General features: G+C 34.2%; 1 protein-coding gene across 8 annotated transcripts in view; it reads left to right on the top strand.

Annotated features, from left to right (window-relative positions):
* Nucleotides 1-13,374, top strand: part of NEO1 (neogenin 1) — a 276,268-nt gene that overhangs the window by 91,831 nt on the left and 171,063 nt on the right. The gene's annotated exons all lie outside the window — the stretch shown is intronic.

Genomic DNA, 13,374 nt, shown 5'->3' with positions numbered 1-13,374 from the left:
TGACACCTGAATCTAGAACAGTTTTTCAATCTTAGTACTATTGACATTTTGGGCCACATAATTCTCTATTGTTAGAGGGTTGTCTTGTGCATTGTAGGATGTTTAGCAGCATCCCTGGCTTCTACCTGCTAAATGCCAATAGCACCTTCAAGTTGTCATAACCAAAAATGTCTCTAGATATTTTTAGATGTCCCTTGGGGGGCAAAATTGCCCCCTGTTGAGGACTACTGGTCCAATAGAAATATAATGCAAACCACGCATGTAATTTAAAATTTTCTGGTAACTGCATTTAAAGAAGTAAAAAGTACACATGTATTATAATACAACAATAATATTTTATGTGATACCGTGGTTCAAGTGAAATGTAGTTCTACCAAAACCATAGTTTGTGTTCAGTGGAAAAATATTTTCACTGCTTCAGTTTTAAAATCTAAATTAATTAAAATTAAATAAAATTAAAAATTCAGTTCTTCAGTCATACTAGCCACATTTCAAGTGTTCAGTAGCCACATGTGACCAGTGGCAATTGAATTGAACAGAGCTGGCTTAGAGTTTCCCAAATGGGTCATCAAGAGTGACCAGACACTCTTAATTTGAATAGCACAGCAGCTGCAACATGGAAAGGGGGTATCTATCTAGTTAGCTGGATGATCAACCTTCAGGATCAGTGGGAATGATGAAATGCAGTCAGTGTTTCTTAGCAAAACTGTTGGTATCATTCCCCAATATTACCTGATTCTTTCTCGGCACTGATCCATTCACCAGCAACTTCGGCCTATATTTTCTTTCTTTCTTTCCTTTCCATTCCTCCTTCCAGTTAAAGATTAAGCAAAGAATTTGTAAGTCTTAAAGGGATTTTGTTTTACTTTTGCTAACTGAAAGACAGGGAACCTTGAAATAGGGAATGTAAATTTCAAGCTCTTAAGAACAGAAATTTTAATTGGTTGTCTGTTAGAATAAAATCATTATCAGGAGTTGAAAAGCAGAAATAGGTTATTTTAAAACTTTTATATCTTATCATCATAGAAGGACTTTCTGAAGAAATATAACAGATATAGGAATTAATGATTTCTTTTATAAGAAACATAAGTAAGGATTTCTATGATTCTCATTTGTTTATTCAACAATTACAAATATTTATTAAAAGCTGTCTGTTAGACAGTGGTCTAGGCACTCGGTATTGGGAAGCGAACCAAATAGAGTTCTTGCTTTTATGGAGTTTACATTCTAGTGAGGAAAAGTCAGTTTATAATAAGTGCTATGAAAAAAATTCAGGCAGGGATTCCAAGAGAGGGAGCAGTCTATTGCAGTATTCTATAGAGTACTCAGAAAACTGTTTTCTTAGTGAAGTGATTCTCAGACTGGCTTCTGGATGGATCAGAGGTACACAAATTGTGATATAAATGCTATATATCTTCCTGGAATATCCATTTTATTCAGAGATTTTTTTGGAGAGGGGAAGTGTTTTGAATTTTGAAGCAAATGTGGATATATCATGGTTAGTAATATTCCCCTGAATTTTAAGGATAAATCAGAAGACTCTTGAGAATTAAATAGATTTTTTTTTTTGCCTAGTCCTCTGGGCTCCTGAATACTTGGGCTACGTGGCGAGAAGTTTGAGAAGTGCTGCTTTGGCATATCACTGTCTTAGAAAGCTTTAGAAGAATATATGAGTAGGACAGCGCTGGTCTTGTTCACACTGGTCTTTCCACACCCTTGCACAGTGCTTGGTACATAATGGTCAGGATGATCAATAAATTTTTGTTGAGTGACTGGATATATTATAGGAAAATGTAAGGTAAACAGAACATGAGAATGCTTTAGTTTAGATGTGGGTAATTACTCAAATATCTTTGTTTTTGCCAGTGTCCTATATAAATATATAAGTGGGCCTTAGTGTATAAATTATTTAAACTCCAAATTAGAGATTTAGAAACTGAAAAGAAAGTGGCCAGAAATCCGCATAATGCTCAGGCTGTGTCTAGTGAAACTCTTAAATAATTAGACATTCTTCTCTATTACTAATCTTAAGGTCTGTTTAAAAATGAATTTAAAACATTACATGGCTTTTACAAATGGCTAAGGATTGATATATTCTTTGACATATGTTTTGATCAAATTTGTTCAGATCCAACCCCGATGTAACTATTGAAAGCAGGGAAATGGCTTACTTTCATTGATTAGTTCTATTTTAAATGAGGACAGTACGGAAAGTACAAATGCTAATATGCAAGATGACTGACAGTAAGATTTGATATAATTATTAAATAATGTTATCTTTCAGTGGAATGATAGACCAGAACGTAGCTGCAAAGAACAGGTTATAAAAATTATTGATGTTGTAATTCTCAGTAGTAGAAAAGATAGGTTATCTAAAAACTTAAGTTGAGGACTTTCACTTTTGGGAAGATAGAATGGATTTTTTCCCTGTTCTTCCCACTGAGTACAATCGAAATCCTTGGATATTGTATATAAAACAAAAATAAGAAGACTCTGAAAGGTGGAGAGAAGAAGGCAGACTGTCTAGATACCTTGATGGTAATTTGCCTGGATTTTGTTTTTGCCTCATATATCCCAGACTAAGAGCCGAAGGAGCCAGCAACCTGGAAATGCTGACCCTCAACAAAACCTGCTCTTTCTAGCCAGAGGATCAAGAATAGAGCAGCTTAGCAAGACAGAAAATTGTTAGACAGTTATCGTTCCTACTCTAGTCATAAACCACAGAAGAATCTGTGGCCCCACCCTCATCCTCACCAGAAGAGGCCAAGTGGGAGCCTAGACTCCCACCCTTCCAGGGTATAGTGTGGTGTCCCAACCTCCCTGCAGGGTGATGTCAGAGAAGATTCAGTAGGAAACCAAAACTTTTATCCCACCAGGCGATAATGAGACCCCTCCCTGGTGATGTCAATGGGGAACACTTGGAGAGCTTGGATTTCTACTCCACCCAGGCAGTAATGAGGCACCCTTCTCCCTTCCCACTGGGGTTGTATTGGAGGAGGACTAGTGGAGAGTTAGGACTTTCTTCATTTGCAGTAATGAGCCACTTCCTCCTTTCATGGTGTCATTGAGGCCCTGTGGGGAACACTAATCGGCATTCCTACCCCTCCCAGCCAGTGAGGTATCAGTGGAGGCCTAAGGGGATGGAACTCCAAACTCTGCCCAAGAGTAATGACGAGCACCCTCTCACCAGATGTCAGTGGAGCTGAGTGGGGAACGTGGGCTTCCATCCCCACCCTGGCAGTAAAAAGGTGCCACCCCTCTCCCTTTTTCCTCTGTTGGAGCAGTGTTAGAGAACACCAGCAAAAACAGAAGGTTTAAATGCAATGTGGAGTCTCATAACATAATACTCAAAATATCCAGTTTTCAGTAGAAAATCAGTCATCATACTAGGAACCAGGAAAATCTCAACTTGAATGAGAAAAGACAATTAAAGACAATCTATAGAAGCCAATATCAAGTTGACAGAATTGTGAGAAATATCTGACAAAAGATTGTAAGCAGTCCTCTAAGAATGCTTCACAAGCAATTATGAACATACTTGAAACAAATGAAAAATTAGAAAGTCCCAGCCAAGAAATAAATTTAAAGAAGAACCAAATGGAAATTTTAGAACTGAAAATACAATAATCAAAATAAAAAATTCATTATGTGATTTTACCAGTAGACTGGAGGGAAGAAGGAGGAAATCAAAAAACAGAAAGATTGAACAGTAGGAATTACACAATCTGAACAACAGAAAATATAGTGGGGGAAAATTGAACAGAAAGAGAAATAGAACAGAGCTTCAAGGACCTGTTGGGAGTATAATGAAAGATAAAACATTGGTGTCATCAGAATTCTGGAAGGAAAGGATAAGGAGGGTGGGACTGAAAAAGCATTTGAAGATATAAGGGCTGAAGATCCCCCAAATGTCATATTTTTTACTGTAGACACTTTGGTATATATTTTTGTATTTTTACATGTACTATATTTTTAAAAACTTTGAAGTTGAACAAACTGAACAGGATAAGCCAAAAAAAATTGACGCTAAGCTACAGTATAGTCAATTTTCTACATACTAAAGCAACAAGAACAAAATAGCACCATAATTAGAGAGGAAACAATTTGAATTACAATGTATTTCTTTTCTTCTCCCACTAGAGGGCAGAAGGAAGTGGCATAGTATTTTTCAACTTCTGAATAAAAAAACAATTGTATTCTAGCAGAAACATCCTTTTAGAATGAAGGTGAAATCAAGACATTTTCAGATGAAGGAAAATGAATAGAATTTGTCTTCATTTACTCTACTTCATCTACCCTAAGGAAATGCAAAAAGAAGTTTTCTAAACAGAAGGGAAATGATAAAAGAAGGACTTCAGGAAGGAAAAAAGAACATGATACACAAAATTACTAGTAAATACAGTAGGCTTTCCTTCTCCTTTTGAGTTTTCTCAATTATGTTTGATGGTTGAGGCAAAAATTATAACAATTACTGATATGGTTCTAAATATATGAAGAGGAAATAATTATTCTATGAATGGGGAGAGTAAAAGAATAAAAAGGGTGGTAAGTTATCTACACTTGAACTGGGGAAAAGATGATATTAGTAAACTGTGAGAATTTATAAATGGTTATGTAATGTAATATCGAGAGCAACCACTAAAACAGCTATACAAAAAGTTACACTCCAAAATACTATAGATCTATCAAAATGCAATTTTTAATACCCACTTTATTGAGATATTGTACAATTGACCCATTTAATATATTCACAGAGTTGTAAAACCATCATCATAATAAAATTTAGAACATTTTCATGACAGAATGACATTTTTAAAGAAGTTCAGGTAACCAATAGGAAGGCAGGAAAAGAGAAAAAGAGAAAAAAACAGAACAAACAGAAAAATAAAATGGCTGGTACAAGTCCATTCCAAGTTTAGGCTTCTGCAGAAAACTCTGTACATGCCCATTGCCATCATGGATCATTTTTCACAGATCCAGTCTCTTGTAAGAACCTTCAGTTGGTTGGGATTGCCGCTCTGTTCTTTGCTTCCAAATACAAGAAAATGTTTTCTTCAAATACAGAAGATTTTGTTCATATCACAGACAATGCTTGTCCCAGTTCCCACATCCAAGAAATGGAAACTCTAATTTTGAAAGAACTGTACTTGCCACTACACTGCTTAAAACGGGCATTGAAAGCTGATTTTGAACAGCACACTTTAGTCAAATATTTGATGGAGCTGACTCTCATCGAATATGACATGGTGCATTATCACCCTTCTAAGGTAGCAGCAGCTGTCTCCTGCTTGTCTCAGAGGGTTCTAGGCCAAGGAACTTAAAGTAGCAGTATTACACAGGCTACCGAGAATGAAGTATTGGCGGTCATGCAGCACATGGCCAAAAGTGTAGGTTGAGTAAATAAAAACTTAAACAAAATTCACAGCCATCAAGAATAAGTATGCAAGCAGCAGACTTCTGACGATCAGCACGATCCCTCAGCTGAACTAAAAAATCATCAAAGACCTTGCCTCACCTCTGTTGGTAAAGTTCTAGCTGCTGTGGCTCTTGGGGATGAGTGCTTCGTCCATGCGCTTCTTACTGGTTTGGAACTCTTGACTTTGTATATAGACCTCTGGTCTATTTCATGAAACTTTTTCTCAGACTATTTTCTAAATGTATATTGAGGAAAAATAAAGATACTGATTTTTCTTTAAAAAATAAAGATATCAATAGAATAAATATTAAGCATATAAATAAACCATTTAAAAGATAGATTGGCAAAGTGGATTTAAAAAAATGATCCAGTGGTGTGCCATCCACAAGGAGCTCACTTGAAATATAATGAAATAAGTAGGTTAGAAGTAAAAGGATGGAAAAAGATATGTCATGCAAAATTAATCAAAAGAAAGCAGAAAAGGCTATATTAAATGTCGTATTAAGTAGGCTTCTTTCTTTAAAAAAAGATGAAACAAATTGACAGGACCTTTAGCAAGACTTACAAGTTAAAAACGAGAGGCAACACAAGTTATCAATATCAAGAACTAAACAAGATATCACTACAGACCAGCAGACATCAAAGGGATAAAGTGATACTGTGAACAACTATACACACATAAATTTGACAGCCTATTTGAATGGACCACTTCATAAAACACAAACCACCACATCTAACTATATATGAAGTAATTTGTATAGCCCTATAACTATTAAGGAAATTGAATTTGTAACTAATGGCTCCCAAAAAAAGAAATCTTCAGGCCTAGATGGTTTCACTGCAGAATTCTACCAAACATTTCAAGATGAATTAATACCAATTTTACATAATCTTTCCAGAAAATAGAAGAGGAAATAATCCTTCCCAATTATGAATGTAGTTATTGCCTGGTACCAAAACCAGACAAAGTACAATAAAAGAAAACTATAGACCAATATTCCTCATGAATATTGACACAAAAATCCTTAACAAAATATTAGCGAATAGAATTCAGCCATGTGTAAAAAGAATTATACACCATAACCAAGTGTGGTATGTGTTCCAGGGATGCAAGGATGGTTTAGTATTCCAAAATCAATCATTGTAATCCACCATATTAACAGAGGGATGGGGAGAGGAGGCCAGGGAGGGTGTTTCTTATTTTAATTTTTACAACCAACCAACCGCATGATATCAGTCAATGGAGAAAAGGCATTTTGCAAAATTCAAAACCCAATCATGATGAAAACCCTCAAAAAATAAACTTGAGAGCACAGTAAGATCAAGAACAAGGAAAGGATGTCTTCTCTCACCACTCTTATTCAACATAGTGCTCGAAGTTCTAACCAGTACAGTAAGGAAAGAAAAAAGAAGAGGCACACAGATTTGAAAGGAAGAAATCAAACTGCCCCTGTTTGTAGATGATATGATTGTTTATGTAGAAAATCCCAAGGATCTACTAGAAAACTTATAGAACATATAAGTTCAGCAAGTTCACAGGATACAAGATAGACATACAAAATAATTGTAATCTTTATGTACTAGCAGTAAACATGTGAACATTGAAATTAAAAATACAGTGCCATTTATAATCACTCAAAAATGAAATATTTAGGTGTAAATCTGATAATATTTGTACAGGACTTATATGCTGAAAACTACAAAATACTGATGAAAGAAGTCAAAGAAGACCTAAATGTACAGACATAGATGTATATTTGTAGATTGGAAGAATAGTAGATATGTCATTTCTCTTTAAATTTATTTACAGTTTAACTCAATTTCTGTCAAAATGCCAACAAGATTTTTTGTAGATAAAGACAAGATTATTCTAAAATTTATGTAGAAAGCAAAGGAACTGAAACAGCCCAAACAATTTTTAGAATGGAATAAAGTAGGAGTAGTCAGTCTACCTGACTTACTAAATACATACAGTAATTAAGACTGTATGGAGGGATTGACATATAGATCAATGAAAAGAATAGAGAACCCTGAAATAGGCCCACACAAATATGCCCAGCTGTAGCTGTTAACAAAGGTACAAAAGCAAATAAGTGAAGGAAAGATAGCCTTACGAACGAATGGTTCTGAGCAGTTGGACATGCATAGGCAGTAAAAGTCTCCTACCCCACACAAAACTGAACTCAAAAACTTTTGGATATACCAGACAAATATAAATATATATATATTTTTAGTGATCTCAAATATGTTCAGAGAGCTAAAGGAAAATACAGAGGATATCAGGAAAACAATGAAGAAACAAAATGAGAATCTCAGTAGAGAAATTTTTTGAAGGAATCAAACAGAACTACTGGATTCAAAGAACATAATAACTGAAATGAAAAATTCCTTACATGGTTTCAAAAGCAGGTTGGGGCTGGCAGAAAGAATCAGTGAACTCAAAGAGAAGACAATCAAAATGATTAAGGCTGAGGAGCAGAAAGAAAAAGAATGAAAAGTGAACAGAGCCCAAGAGACCTATGAGATAACATCAGGCGTACCAATAAATGCATTATGGAAGCCACAGAGGGAGGAGAATGAAAGAAAGGAACAGAAGGACTATTCCAAAGAAATAATGGAGGAAAACTTCCCAAATTTAATGGATGATATGAGTATACACATTCAAAAAACCCAGTGAACCCCAAACATGATAAACTTAAAGATATCCATACCCAGACATATTGTAATCAAATTGTTTAATGCCAGAGACAAAGAGAGAATCCTAAAAGGTGCAAGAGAGAAGGAACATATTTCATACAAGGAAGCTTCAATAAGATTAAGTGCTAGTTTCGCATCAGAAACCATGGAGGTAAGAAGGCAGTGGGTTGAAATATTTAAAGAGTTGATAGAAAATAATTGCCAATCAAAAATTTTATATCTGATGACACTGTCTTTCAAAAATGAGGAAAAGATTGAGACATTTCCGGATAAACAAAATCTGATGGAGTTCATCACCACTAGACCAGTCCCATCAGAAATGCTAAAGGAGTTCTGCAGACTGAAAGGAAAGGACACTAGACAATAGAGCAAAGCTATGTGAAGAAATAAACATCTCCTGTAAAGATAATGACATGAGTAAATATAAATGTCAGTACTATTGTATTTTTCATTTGTAACCTCACTTTTTACTTCCTATAGTATCTAAAATGAAGATGCATAAAAAGAAATGATAAATCTATGGTTTTGGACCCACGATGTATAAGGATATAATTTGTGACAAGAACAACAACAACAAAAAACAGTGGGAGGATGGAGGGATGTAGGACATAGTTTGTATAAGCTTTTGAAGTTGAGTTGATATCAAATCAAATGAAATTGTTATAGATTTAGGATGTTGAATTTGCCCCCATGATAACCACAAAGAAAATATCTGAAAACATACACAGAAGAAAATGAGAATTAACTCAAAATGGTTCACTACAAAAGATCAAGTAAATATACAAGTAAGCAGTAGTAGAAAATTTGAGGGTCAAAATGGTATAAGACTTTAAAAACCCACATAGCATAATGGCAGAAGAAAGTCTTGCATTATCAGTTGTTACTTTAAATGTAAAGGGATTAAACTCTCCAGTCAAAAGGCTGACATTGACAGAATGAATAATAAAGCATGAGCCAACCATATGCTGTTTACAAGAGATTCAGCTGAAATTCAAAGACACAACACAAATAGGTTGGAAGTGAAAGGATGGAAAAAGAAATTTCATGCAAATAGTAAATAAAAGAAAGCTGAGGTAGCTGTACTAACATCAGATAAAATACACCTAAGTCAAAATAGTTACAAGGGACAAAGAAGGACACTATGTACTGATAAAGGAGTCAATTCAACAAGAAGATGTAACAATTATAAATTATTTGCATCTAACAGCAGGGCCTCAAAATATATGAAACAAATGTTAACAGATTTGAAGGGAGAAATAGACAGTTCTACTTTAATAGTAGGAAACTTCAGTTCGTCACTTTGAATAATGAATAGAACATCTAGACAAAAGATCAGTAAGGAAATAGAAGATTTGAATGATACTATAAACTAACTAGACCTACAGACATGTATAGAACACTTCACCGAACAACAACAGACTTCACATTCTTCTTTAGTGCACATGACCGTTTTCTAGAATAGACCATGTTAGGTCACAAAACAAGTTTCAACAAAATTAAAAGGGTTGAAATGATACAGTGTATCTTCTCTGATCACAGTGGAAGAAAGCTAGAAATCAATAACAGAGGGAAAACTAGAAAATTCACAAATAGATGGAAATTAAACAATACACCTTTAAACAACCAGTGGGTCAAAGAAGAAATCACAAAGGAAATTAGGAAATATCTTGAGGTGAATGAAAATGAGAAAACAACATACCAAAACCTATGGGATACAGCAAAGGCAATGCTGGAGGGAAATTTATAGATCTTCTAAAGAAGAAAGATCTAAAATCAGAGACCTCGGAACTGGAAGAACAAGAAAAAAGAAAAAGTCATGCTAAACAAAAGAGAACAGAAGGAAGGAAATAAAGAATAGTGTGGAGAGTGAAGAGAAAATCGTTCATTGATTAGAAAGAATCAATAAAAACAGAATTTGGTTCTTTGAAAAGATCAATAAAATGGACAAACTTTTAGCTCAACTGACAAAGAAAAAAGAGAGGACACAACTAAAATTGGAATTGAAAGAGGTGGCATTACTATGAACCCCACAGAAATAAAAAGGATTATGAGAGGGTACTGTGAACAATTGTATGTCAACAAATTAGATAACCTGGATGAAATGGACAAATTCCCAGAAACACACAGACTACTTACACTGACTCAAGAAGAAATAGAAGGTCTCAACAGACCATTAACAACTGAAGAGACTGAATAATCAGAAACCTCCCAATAAAGAAAAGCCAAGGACCAGGTGGCTTTACTGGTAAATTTTGCCAAACATTCCAAGAAGAATGAACACCAGCTCTGCTAAAACTCTCCCAAAAAATTGAAGAGGAGGGAACACTTCCTAAATCATTTTATGAGGCCAGAGTCACCCTTATACCAAAGCCAGATGAATATATTAAGAGACTACAGACTAATTTTTCTTAAGACTATAGATGCAAAAATCTTCAGCAAAATGCTAGCAGACTGAATCCAAAAACACATTTAAAGAATTGTATATCACAATGAAGTGGGATATATCCTAGGCATGCAAGGACTGTTCAACATAAATCGGTTAATGTAAAACACCACATTAATAGATTGAAGGAATAAAGAACACATGATTATCTCTAATGCAGTATAGGCATTTGATAAAATCCATCACTCCTTCTTAATAAGAACACTCAGAGAACTAGTAATAGAAGGCAACTTCCTCAACATGACAAAGGATATGTATGAAAAACCCACAACTTAAATCATACTTAATGATGAAAAACTATAAGCTTTCCCCCTAAGATTAGGAGTAAGACAAGGATGTCCACTGTCAGCACTGTTATTCAACATTGTACTGGAAGTTCTAGTCAAAGCAACTAGGCAAGAAAAAGAAATAAAAGGCATCCAAGTTGAAAAGGAAGAAGTAAAACTTTCCCTATTTGCAGTGATAGCAAAGCTAACGGTAGGTAATAAATGAATTCAGCAAAGTGGTGGGGTACAGATCACACAAATATCAGTGTTGTTTCTATACAATAGTAATAAACTATCTGAACAGGAAATCAGGAAAAATACTCCATTCACAATAGCAACTTAAAGAAAGAAATACCTAGAGATGAATTTAACCAAGTGTGTAAAGGACTTGTACACAGAAAACTAAGAAAACATTACTGATAGAAATCAAAGAACACCTGTATAAATGGAAGGATATTCTTTGTTCATGGACTGAAGGCTAAATATTAACATGTTGATTCTACCCAAAGTTACTTACAGATTCAATACAATTCCAATCAATATTCCTTCAGTCTATTTTGCAGAAATAGAAAAGCCAATCATAAATTCTTATGGAAGGGTAAGGGGCCTTGCTTAGCCAAAACCAATTTGAAGAACAAAAAAGTTGGGGACTCCCACTTCCCACTTTTAAAACTACGGTGATTAAAACATTGTGGTACTGGCACAAGGACTGACTTATTGACCAATGGGATACAGGTAAGAGTTTAGAAATAAAGCCCTCACATCTTTGACTAGTTGATTTTTGGCAAGAGTACAAGTCCACACAATGGGGAAAGAATAGTCTCTTCAACAAATGTTGAGAAAAGTGGGTATCCACATGGAAAATAATCCACACTATACAAAAATTAACTCAAAATGGATCAGAGACCTAAATATAAGAACTAAAACTATAAAACTGTAAAAAGGGAGCTATATTCTGGACCTTGTATTAGGAAATAGTTTCTTTGATTTGATACCGAAAGCACAAGCAGCAAAAGGAAAAAAAAATAGATAAATGTGACTTCAGAATTAAAAACTTTAGCACATCGAAGGACATCATCAAGAAAGTGAAAAGATGGTCTAGAGAATGGGGCAAAATACTTGCAAATCATTTTCTGATAAGATTTTAATATCCAGAATACATAAATAACTCCTATAACTCAACAACAAAGAGATAAACAACCAACTAAAAAATGAGCAAAGGACTTGAGTAGACATTTCTCCAAAGAAGAGATATAGATGGCCAAGAAGCACATGAAAAGATGCTTAACATTACTCCTTAGGGAAATGCAAATTAATACCACAGTGAGATACCAGTTTACAACCACTAACTGGCTATTAGTAAAAAATTCAGAAAATAAAAATGTTGGCAAGGGTGTGGGTAAATAGGGACCCTTGGCCATTGTTGGCAGAAATGTAAAATATCAGTCATAGCAAGTATCAGGAATTTTTTTTGTATGATTATTAGATATAAATTGCCTTATCTCAATTTAAAAAGTAGTATACCAACTGATATTGCACATTATGTTTATCTCAGTATCATGTATATATTAATGATTTCCCGTTTGTGAATGTTGAGCTTTCTATCTCTAAATCTTAGTAGTTATTTTTGAATAAAATAAAGGATTTTAACTTTTGTAATTTTTTTTATTTTGTGAGGCACCAGAATCCTATTTCTCTATTTTATTCCAATCATCCTTGCTTTAATCCATTAGTATGTTATCTCTTTCTATTGTTTCACATAAAGTTGGGATATTTGGGAGTATAATGAAGATGTTTCAGGAAAGACCAGTTGATTAGATTTAGTCATGAGTTTGCAGGGTATTATTTCCTTGGAGAAGTCATCAAACCTGATTCTGGTTTTCAGCTTTCTGTATCTAGAAACTTAGTTTTGTTTTGTTTTTATCAGCTTTAGGAAGACTAATTACCAAAACTCACAATATACTGAAATTTAAGCCAAAATGCAACTTTATTTACTTAGAATAAGAATCATAAATGAGGTTCAGACTAGATAATTCCTCTGATTTTTTTCCCCCATAAGGAACTCTATATGAAAAGCCAAATTATAATCAGAACATTTTTGTTGAGCATAGATACAGACTGGAAATGTCACAGTATTAAGATTTCAGAGAAAATTCTGGCCTATGAGAATCTGTTTAGATAGAGAACCTCAAAAAATATATATAAAATAAAAAATATATGTATATTATTGTCTAAACACATTTTTCCTTCATGCTGTGTTTGGTGTACTGTATTTTGGATTTTTTTCATCTGTGAAAGTGACTTTTAAATTGGCAGCTTAAATTATGTATTTGTTCCTAGAGTTGATTGCATCCTTTGCTTTGTGTCAAAACATAGGTATGTTTGATTTAATTTGTAACTTCCCAAATTAACTAAACTTGTTGGCTTTATAAAAATTTGATCAGAAAATTGATTTATGATTTCTTCTTCAATTTTATAGGATCATTTTTAGTTTCTCTTTAAATATTCTGTTAAATAGACTTAAATCACTCTGTAGAGTTGGGTCAGTAACC

The sequence above is a fragment of the Choloepus didactylus genome, chromosome 4, assembly GCF_015220235.1.
Source record: "Choloepus didactylus isolate mChoDid1 chromosome 4, mChoDid1.pri, whole genome shotgun sequence".
NCBI lineage: Eukaryota > Metazoa > Chordata > Mammalia > Pilosa > Megalonychidae > Choloepus > Choloepus didactylus.
The sequence above is the reverse complement of the archived record's forward strand: the minus strand, read 5'-3'. Positions and strand labels throughout refer to the sequence as shown.